This window comes from Pungitius pungitius, chromosome 14, assembly GCF_949316345.1.
Source record: "Pungitius pungitius chromosome 14, fPunPun2.1, whole genome shotgun sequence".
Taxonomy (NCBI): domain Eukaryota; kingdom Metazoa; phylum Chordata; class Actinopteri; order Perciformes; family Gasterosteidae; genus Pungitius; species Pungitius pungitius.
Genome location: NC_084913.1, coordinates 18948801 through 18957816, shown reverse-complemented (window position 1 = coordinate 18957816; position 9016 = coordinate 18948801).

The window sequence follows — 9016 nt, the reverse complement described above, 5'->3', positions numbered from 1 at the left end:
GATCCACGCAGTACAAGCGAAAAAGTATGGATCAACCCTCTGCAGTTGGAGTCGAGGTGTCGCGGGTGCACAAACTCCCTCTATGTACATGCTGTGGCCGACCGACCCAGGGACATAAAAATACAAAAGAAAGGTTTTCTGCCCTGTGACATTGATGTCAACTTCCAAGGGTCTGGACAAAACAGTGTACGACAGCTACGAACACTTCATTTCTGTTGTGGACAAACAGTGACAACCTGCATATTATGCAGTTGCATCACAGTGTTTTTTATATTGTATAGTCTAGATATTTGTCAAAATCCCTGTGCATATTGTAAATAGTTTAGATCTTAAAATACCTGTGCATGTTGTAAATAGTTTGTGTTTGTGTACATATTGTGTGTCTTTTATGACAGATGTACTGTTATATTGATGATGTCATTGAACTTTTTCAGAGCTCTTGCGATACCAAGTTGATTCTGTCGTGATATTGTCAGTACAAGCGGCGAATTATCTACGTGAGACGTTGTTAAACGCCTCACCGTCCACCACTTTTTCGTTTAAACGAATAGGTGCTTAGAGGTTAGCGTTAACGCTAACTCTTTTAGCATTAGCTTAGCAGCTAACATTGTGAAGTCTTCCCTCCCTACCTCCCCTGCTCTCTCTTGCTCGGTGTGTCACATGTTTAGCTATTCCTCTGCCTCCCTTACGGATAATGGTACATGTAAGAAGTGTAGTATATTTGATCGCTTGGAGGCGAGGCTTAGTGAGTTAGAAGCACGGCTCCGCACCATGGAGGTAGCCGCTGTTAACCAGCCATCTCCTATAGTCGGTGCGGACCACATCGACGTATCGTTTGCTCCTGCTAACCGCCCCCCGAGCGGCCGGGAGGCTGGGTGACTGTCCGGAGTAAGCGTAAGTCTAAGTCGAAGCACACGGTTAACCACCAACCACTTCACGTTTCAAACCGCTTCTCCCCACTCAGCGACACACCCGTTGAGAAGCCAACTCTGGTTATAGGTAGCTCCATTCTGAGGAACGTGAAGTTAGCGAAACCAGGGGCCATAGTCACTTCTATACCCGGGGCCAGAGCGGGCGACATTGAGTCTTATCTTAAACTGCTGGCTAAGGATAAACGTAAATACAGTACGATTGTAATACATGTCGGCGGTAATGACTCCCGGTTACGCCACTCGGAAGTCACAAAAGTTAACGTGGAATCGGTGTGTACATACGCTAAAACAAAGTCGGACACCGTAGTTGGGCTACTTGTGGTTCCTACAGTTTTAAAAAGTAGGATGGGGGCCAGAGCCTTGAGTAATCAAGCTCCTCTTTTGTGGAACCAGCTTCCACTTTCAGTCCGGGGGGCAGACTCGGTCAGTTCATTTAAGCAACATAAAGCTTAAAACTGTGGGATGTGGGGTTCTCTGTGTGTGTCTTCTTGTATTTACTTTTTAGCTTGTAGAATAGATGTCCGCTTGTAGGACAGATGGCGTGACCGGATCGGTCCTTATAAGGCAGACAATGTGAATGGTGGAAGAGAGAGCACAGGAAAAATGAAGATAAAATATTATCTGAGATAACACACCTGCGACCGAAGGGAGAGCCAGTTTGAACCCATGTCTAGGGCAAGGCCGAAGGCTGCAGGAGAGAGTACCAGACACTCATTGTTCGGGGAAGGCATTTGTCACAGAAGGATGAACTGGGTTGAACCAACGTTCAAGGGCACCAGAGGGATTAAAACAGGTCAGTGCCAGAAGGCAGGCGGACTTTGGAAGGGATTTGCTTGCGATACGTATTTCATTGTCTCCAGATATATCTGCGGAGAATTGCTCATGTACAACTTTTTCTCTTCTAAATAAATGTTAAACTTTTTAACTAATTTCCTGCAGTGGATTCTTCTATCAACCAACTCGGGTGGATAAGGAATATCCTAACAAAACGTTCCTCTTTGATATTGCTTATAGTTAGGGCTGGCTCAGGTTAGCCTGGACCAGCCCTTAGTTAAGCTGCTCTAGGCTTAGACTTCTTAGGACACACCAAGCCCCTCTCTCACTCTCTCCTTCCACAATCATCCATGTTTTATTAATGTACATCACTAATTAAGCTTCTTTCCGGGAGTTTTTTGTGCTTTCTCGCCTAGCAGGTCTCCATGGATCATAGTTTCGTGCGGACCCCGGTTCTGACTCCTGGCATGGCTCTGCCGACACCTGCTGCTGCCGTCATCATAAACAAACATCTTTCTGCTCTCCCTCCCCACAGAAGCCTCTGTGGATGGTGGTTGTCCCTGCAGTGGTCCTGCCGTACACTTGTTCTGCTACTTGCAATTACTTGTATCATTTCTGTTAGAGAAATTGAATGTATTGTACATCTTTTACATTGTTGATTGTGTACATATGACATCCATTGCAGTCTGTCCATCCCGGGAGAGGGATCCCTCCTCTGACGTTCTCCCTAAGGTTTCTTCCTTTTTCCCCCATTGAAGGGTTTTTTCATATTTTGGGGAGTTTTTCCTGTGCCGATGTGTGGATTTCGGGACAGAGGATGTTGCATGTGTACAGACTATGAAGCCCTCTGAGGCAAATTTGTAATTTGCGATTTTGGGCTATACAAAATAAAATGAGCTCCCTTTTACTTGGTAAAGCAGAATGTGTTACAGTGAAGCGTTGTGGAATATTAATCATTTTCAATACAGATAAGAGACACAAATAAATATAGGGTGCCAGATTAAGTTTATAAGCCTTTATTAAAATATCTCATATGTTTTGAATAAAAACATTAGACAGTTCTGAAATATCAAACCACTTCCAATTGTCATAAGGGTAATAAAAAGGTTACACATTACATGTCAACACATATAAAACATTAACTCACAGGAATAGTTTTTATTTTAAATAAGTTCAGAAACAGTAAATAAACAGCTACAAATATACTTTCTAGATTTTCTTTTTCCGCACAATTCAATAATAACTTCAGGTATCACAATCTGAATCAGACACCATTTATTGCCACGCATGTTACACAGAGAAATTTGAGTTGGTGAATTGGAATAAGATACTGCAAAATAAGAAAAAAAAGCAAGAACAATATAAACAGATAAGTATGTTAAACAAAATCGATGTCTATATGTTTCCATGGTGAGAGAAACCACTGTAGAAAATGTTTCAATAATGATCAAAATACAAACAACAAACCATTTCCCACTTATGCAATCAATAGAGATGATCATCAGTCTAAATCAGTGGTTCTTAACTTGTCTGGCTCCGGGACCAACCTTTACCCCTTAATGACCCAATTCGATCGGTAAACGGAGGGGGGAGAGTTTGCGCTAGCGGTGTCGACGGGGGGGGGTGCTTCCACGTTCTAATTGCCGCGCTGACGGAAAACATGGACGGACGAGCCGGAAAAAAAGACGAAAATCCGCTGCATTAAAAAAAGGCCCTTCAAAATAATTTTTTAATTTTCCCATGCAAACGCGGACCTACTACAAACGGGTCAAATAAGAGTAAATAAAAACTAGAAAATGCATTTCCTGCTGAAAATGCGTTGGAATGCAAAAAGCGGAAATTGATTTCAAAAAGTTGCTTAAAATGCAACAAGCTAAAATTATTCTAAACATTGCTGAAATAGAAAAGGCTGAAATACAGAAATGAGAAAAGCTGAAATGAACTTGAAACAATTGCAAAAAAATAGAAATGGGAGAAGCTTCTATGATTTTGAAAACACAGAAATAATAAAAGCTGAGAATTAAAAAAATACATTTTTTGTAGTAATATATGGTTTGGTACTATAGCTGTAATTGTGGTACTAGCAGCAGTAGAAGAAGTAAGTACTAGTTTCACTAGTATTTGAAAGCAATTGTGGTGTACCTATTGTTGAGGTACAGATAATCATTGAGGCTTTTATTTTGAAATAATGTAATTGGGTGGGGGGGGGTTGGGAGACAGAATGTTTGTTATTCAAAGCAAATGGACTTGGTAAAATATATTTGTACAGCGCTCTTCTAGTTTTCTGACCACTCAAAGCACCTTAACACTACATAACATCATCCACCCATTCACACACCACAAGGACAGGACCTACCATACACAGTGGCACCTGCCCATCCAGTAACTAACATTCACACACTGTAGTCACAGCTAGAGGAACAATGCTGGGATTAAGCGTCTTGCCCAAGGACACATTGACGTGCAGGTTAGCTGGGCCTGGGATCAGACCGCCAACCCTCTGATTGGAGGACGGCCGCGCTCCCCACTCACCCACAGTTGCCCTAAGCTAAGAAAACTAAAAAGTTATTAATTGATGGGCCTCAAACATTACAGTAAGAATTCCCTCCATTGGGGTTGAAATACTAGTAGTACTAGTAATATTAGCAGTAGTAAAAGTCATTTTAGTAGAAATACTAGAAGTGGTCTAGGGGTGAGGGCCATAGACATATGGGCAGAAACCGGTCGTGTGGCAAAAGGTACAGGTTTATTGGCAAACAGGTAGGCAGGCAGGTAACAAAACAAACAAACGGAGGGTGGATGAGGGTGCTGTGAAAAATGACAACCAAAGTCAAATAAAAAAAGAGTTCCTCACAAGGAGGACTATGCCCATCTATATGTTCAAACAAAAGATAAGTTCGTACTAAAGAAAACACAAAGAGCACAGCACCCACTACACCTATGAGACTAACAGAGACCAACTGTGTGTTGCGAATCAGTAAACTCTTGCCCTACTAGAAAAACCCACACAAAATCAAAGTTACTGGAGCCACAAACTGGCTAAGACTAACCGTGTGCTAACACAGTACGTCAAAGTTATACACCGCAGGCACTCAGGAGGCACACAAGTCAACGGGCTGTGACAAGCTGTCGCGAGCCACCTGTGGTCTCTCCTTAAGAGCAGGATGTGCAGCTGAGGTGGTGACGTGCCATTGGGTGCGCTGGAACAGGGTGGACCAATGGATGGAGCTGAAGTGAGCCTGACGGAGCTCCCCAGAAACCAGGAAGTAGGCGGGGCTTCAGTCCACAGGACCGCACAGCCTACTTGGTACAGGCAAAACAAACACAGAAATACAGACCACGGTGACAGCCGTGACACCCCCCCCCCCCATAAACACAAACTCCCCGGTTCTGGAATGTGACAGTCTGGACCCAAACACATTGCGGGTGTACTAGGTGTGCAGTCGAGATAAGGCATCTGCAATAATGTTCTCTGGACCTTTCTTATGCCGTATCTCCAGGTTGTATTCCTGTGCCATTAAGGCCCACCGCATTAGTCTCTGGACAGTGGTTGTAGTACTATTTGAAAGCGCAATATGTATTCAACAAAACAGCTGAATCCTAAGCTTCATGGCTAAATTACAGATAATCATTGCAGCTTTTAATTTGAAATGACGGTATTGGGTGAGTGGGTGGGGGGGTTGAGAGACAGAATATATTAGAAGGCCTCATCAAACATTACAGTAAGAACTCCCTCCATGGAGGTTGCTTTGAAATGATGAGAGAAGGTGGAGAGAAGGCGGTCATGTCAGGCTGCACTAATCAGCTAATTAGGATCAGCTGTGAGTCACAGAAAGAGCCCCAGCTCGTTGTCGCGGCAACGGAGCAGCTGCACTTAGCTCACAGACAGTTACTGAGAACCCACACGTCAAACAAATGCTTCCCGGGACAATCTGGAAAACTCCACTCTAAATTCGAAAGAAACCCCAAAACTAATGAAACATAATTAGTGATTATGAAAGAACTATAATAGATATCAACAAGCTGTTTTTTTAATAAAATTGTTAAGACTTGTGTCAACATTTTAAAGTTTAAATGGTGTCTCTAGCTGAAAGATTGGAAAATCTGAAAAAGTTGAAAGTTGAACAAGTTTTGAGAGGATTTGAAAATGTAATCCATTGGAAACCATGTTAAAAGGTTTGATGATTTTAATTTATATTAATTCAATTATAAGAGCTAAAAAGCTGAAAAGTCATAGCACCCCTCTCCTGAAGGAGCTGAACAATTTAATATTTGAATGGTCTTAATAGCTGAAAGTGTGAAGGAGTTGAAAGGTGCGGCGGAAGAAATAGAACTAGAAAATGCATTTCCTGCAGAAAATGCGTTGAAATGCAGAAAGCTGAAATTAATTTCAAAAAGTTGCTTAAAGTACAGAAATGAAACAAGCTGAAATTATTCTAAACATTGCGGAAAGAATAGAAACAGCTGAAATACATTTAAAAATGGCTGAAAATACAAAAATGAGAAAAGCTGAAATGAATTTGAAAACACAGAAATAACATAAAAATGCATTTCCTGCTGAAAATGCGTTGGAATGCAAAAAGCTGAAATTAATTTCAAAAAGTTGCTTAAAGTACAGAAATGAAACCAGCTGAAATTATTCTAAACATTGCTGAAAGAATAGAAAAAGCTGAAATACATTTAAAAATGGCTGAAAATACAGAAATGAGAAAAGCTGAAATGAACTTGAAACAATTGCAAAAAAACTGAAATGGGAGAAGCTTCTATGAATTTGAAATCACAGAAATAACTAGAAAATGCATTTCCTGCAGAAAATGCGTTGGAATGCAGAAAGCTGAAATTAATTTCAAAAAGTTGCTTAAAGTACAGAAATGAAAAAAGCTGAAAGTATTCTAAACATTGCGGAAAGAATAGAAAAAGCTAAAATACATTTAAAAATTGCTGAAATTACAGAAATGAGAAAAGCTGAAATGAACTTGAAAGAATTGCAAAAAAAAAGAAATGGGAGAAGCTTCTATGAATTTGAAAACACAAATAATAAAAGCTGAAATAAATTTTTAATGTTGCTGAAATAATAGAAATAGGAAAAGCTGAGAATTAAAAAATACATTTTTTGTAGTAATATTAAGTTTAGTACTATAGTTGTAATTGTGGTACTAGTGGTACTAGCAGCAGTAGAAGAAGTAAGTACTAGTTTCACTAGTATTTGAAAGCAATTGTGGTGTACCCATTGTTGAGGTACAGATAATCATTGAGGCTTTTATTTTGAAATAATGGAATTGGGTGGGGGGGTTTGAGAGACAAACTGTTTGTTATTCAAACCAAATGGACTTGGTAAAATAGATTTGTACAGCGCTCTTCTAGTCTTCTGACCACTCAAAGCACCTTAACACTACATAACATCATTCACCCATTCACACACCAATGACAGGACCTACCATACACAGTGGCACCTGCCCAACCAGTAACTAACAATCACACAGTGTAGTCACAGCTAGAGGAACAATGCTGGGATCAAGTGTCTTGCCCAAGGACACAGTGACATGCAGGTTAGCCAGGCCTGGGATCAGACCGCCAACCCTCTGATTGGAGGACGGCCGCCCGCGCTCCCCACTCACCCACAGTTGCCCTAAGCTAAGAAAACTAAAGTTATTAATTGATGGGCCTCATCAAACATTACAGTAAGAATTCCCTCCATTGGGGTTGAAATACTAGTAGTACTAGTAATATTAGTAGTAGTAAAAGTCATTTTAGTAATACTACCAGTTGAAATACTAGAAGTACTACTAGAAGTACTAGAAAAATTAGTAGTGGTTGTAGTACTATTTGAAAGAGCAATACGTATTTAACAAAACAGCTTCATCCTAAGCTTCATGGATAAATTACAGATAATCATTGCAGCTTTTATTTTGAAATTATGGTATTGGGGGAGTGGGTGAGTAGGTGCAGGGGTTGAGAGACAGTATATACTATGTAATAGGCCTCATCAAACATTACAGTAAGAATTCCCTCCATTGGGTTGAAATACTAGTAGTAAAAGTATTTTAGTAATAATACCAGTTGAAATACTAGAAGTACTAGACATTTTAGTAGTGGTTGTAGTACTATTTGAAAGCGCAATAAGTATTCAACGAAACAGCTGAATCCTAAGCTTTATGTTTAAATAACATAATCATTGCAGCTTTTATTTTGAAATGATGGTATTGGGGGAGTGGGTGAGTAGGTGCAGGGGTTGAGAGACAGTATATACTATTTAATAGGCCTCATCAAACATTACAGTAAGAATTCCCTCCATTGGGTTGAAATACTAGTAGTAAAAGTATTTTAGTAATAATACCAGTTGAAATACTAGAAGTACTAGACATTTTAGTAGTGGTTGTAGTACTATTTGAAAGCGCAATAAGTATTCAACGAAACAGCTGAATCCTAAACTTTATGTTTAAATAACATAATCATTGCAGCTTTTATTTTGAAATGATGGTATTGGGTGAGTGGGTGGGGGGGTGGGGAGGTTGAGAGACAGAATATATTAGAAGGCCTCATCAAACATTACAGTAAGAATTCCCTCCATTGGGTTGAAATACTAGTAGTAAAAGTATTTTAGTAATAATACCAGTTGAAATACTAGAAGTACTAGAAATATTAGTAGTGGTTGTAGTACTATTTGAAAGCGCAATAAGTATTCAACGAAACAGCTGAATCCTAAGCTTTATGTTTAAATAACATAATCATTGCAGCTTTTATTTTGAAATGATGGTATTGGGTGAGTGGGTGGGGGGGTTGAGAGACAGAATATATTAATAGGCCTCAAACATTACAGTAAGAACTCCCTCCATTGGGGTTGCTTTGAAATGATGAGAGAAGGTGGAGAGAAGGAGGTCATGTCAGGCTGCACTAATCAGCTAATTAGGATCAGCTGTGAGTCACAGAAAGAGCCCCAGCTCGTTGGCGCGGCAACGGAGCAGCTGTGCTTAGCTCACAGAGAGTTACTGAGAACCCACACGTCAAACAAATGCTTCCTGGAGCAAAACTATTTGGAGTAGCCAAAAAATAATGACATTTTGAGCGACACAAGACTCTACCGAACGTTTGAGTGTAGTTTTTATGTCTCTATGTGTTTTAAAACTGCTCTACCAGCAGTTTACAAAACATGGACCTTCTTTTCTTGTCTGACTTTCTCCTCACTCTAGCGCGCACTGTAAATTCAAAAAGAACCCCAAAACTAATGAAACATAATTAGTGATTATGAAAAAAGTATAATAGATATCAACAAGCTGTTTTTTTAATAAAATTGTTAAGACTTGTGTCAA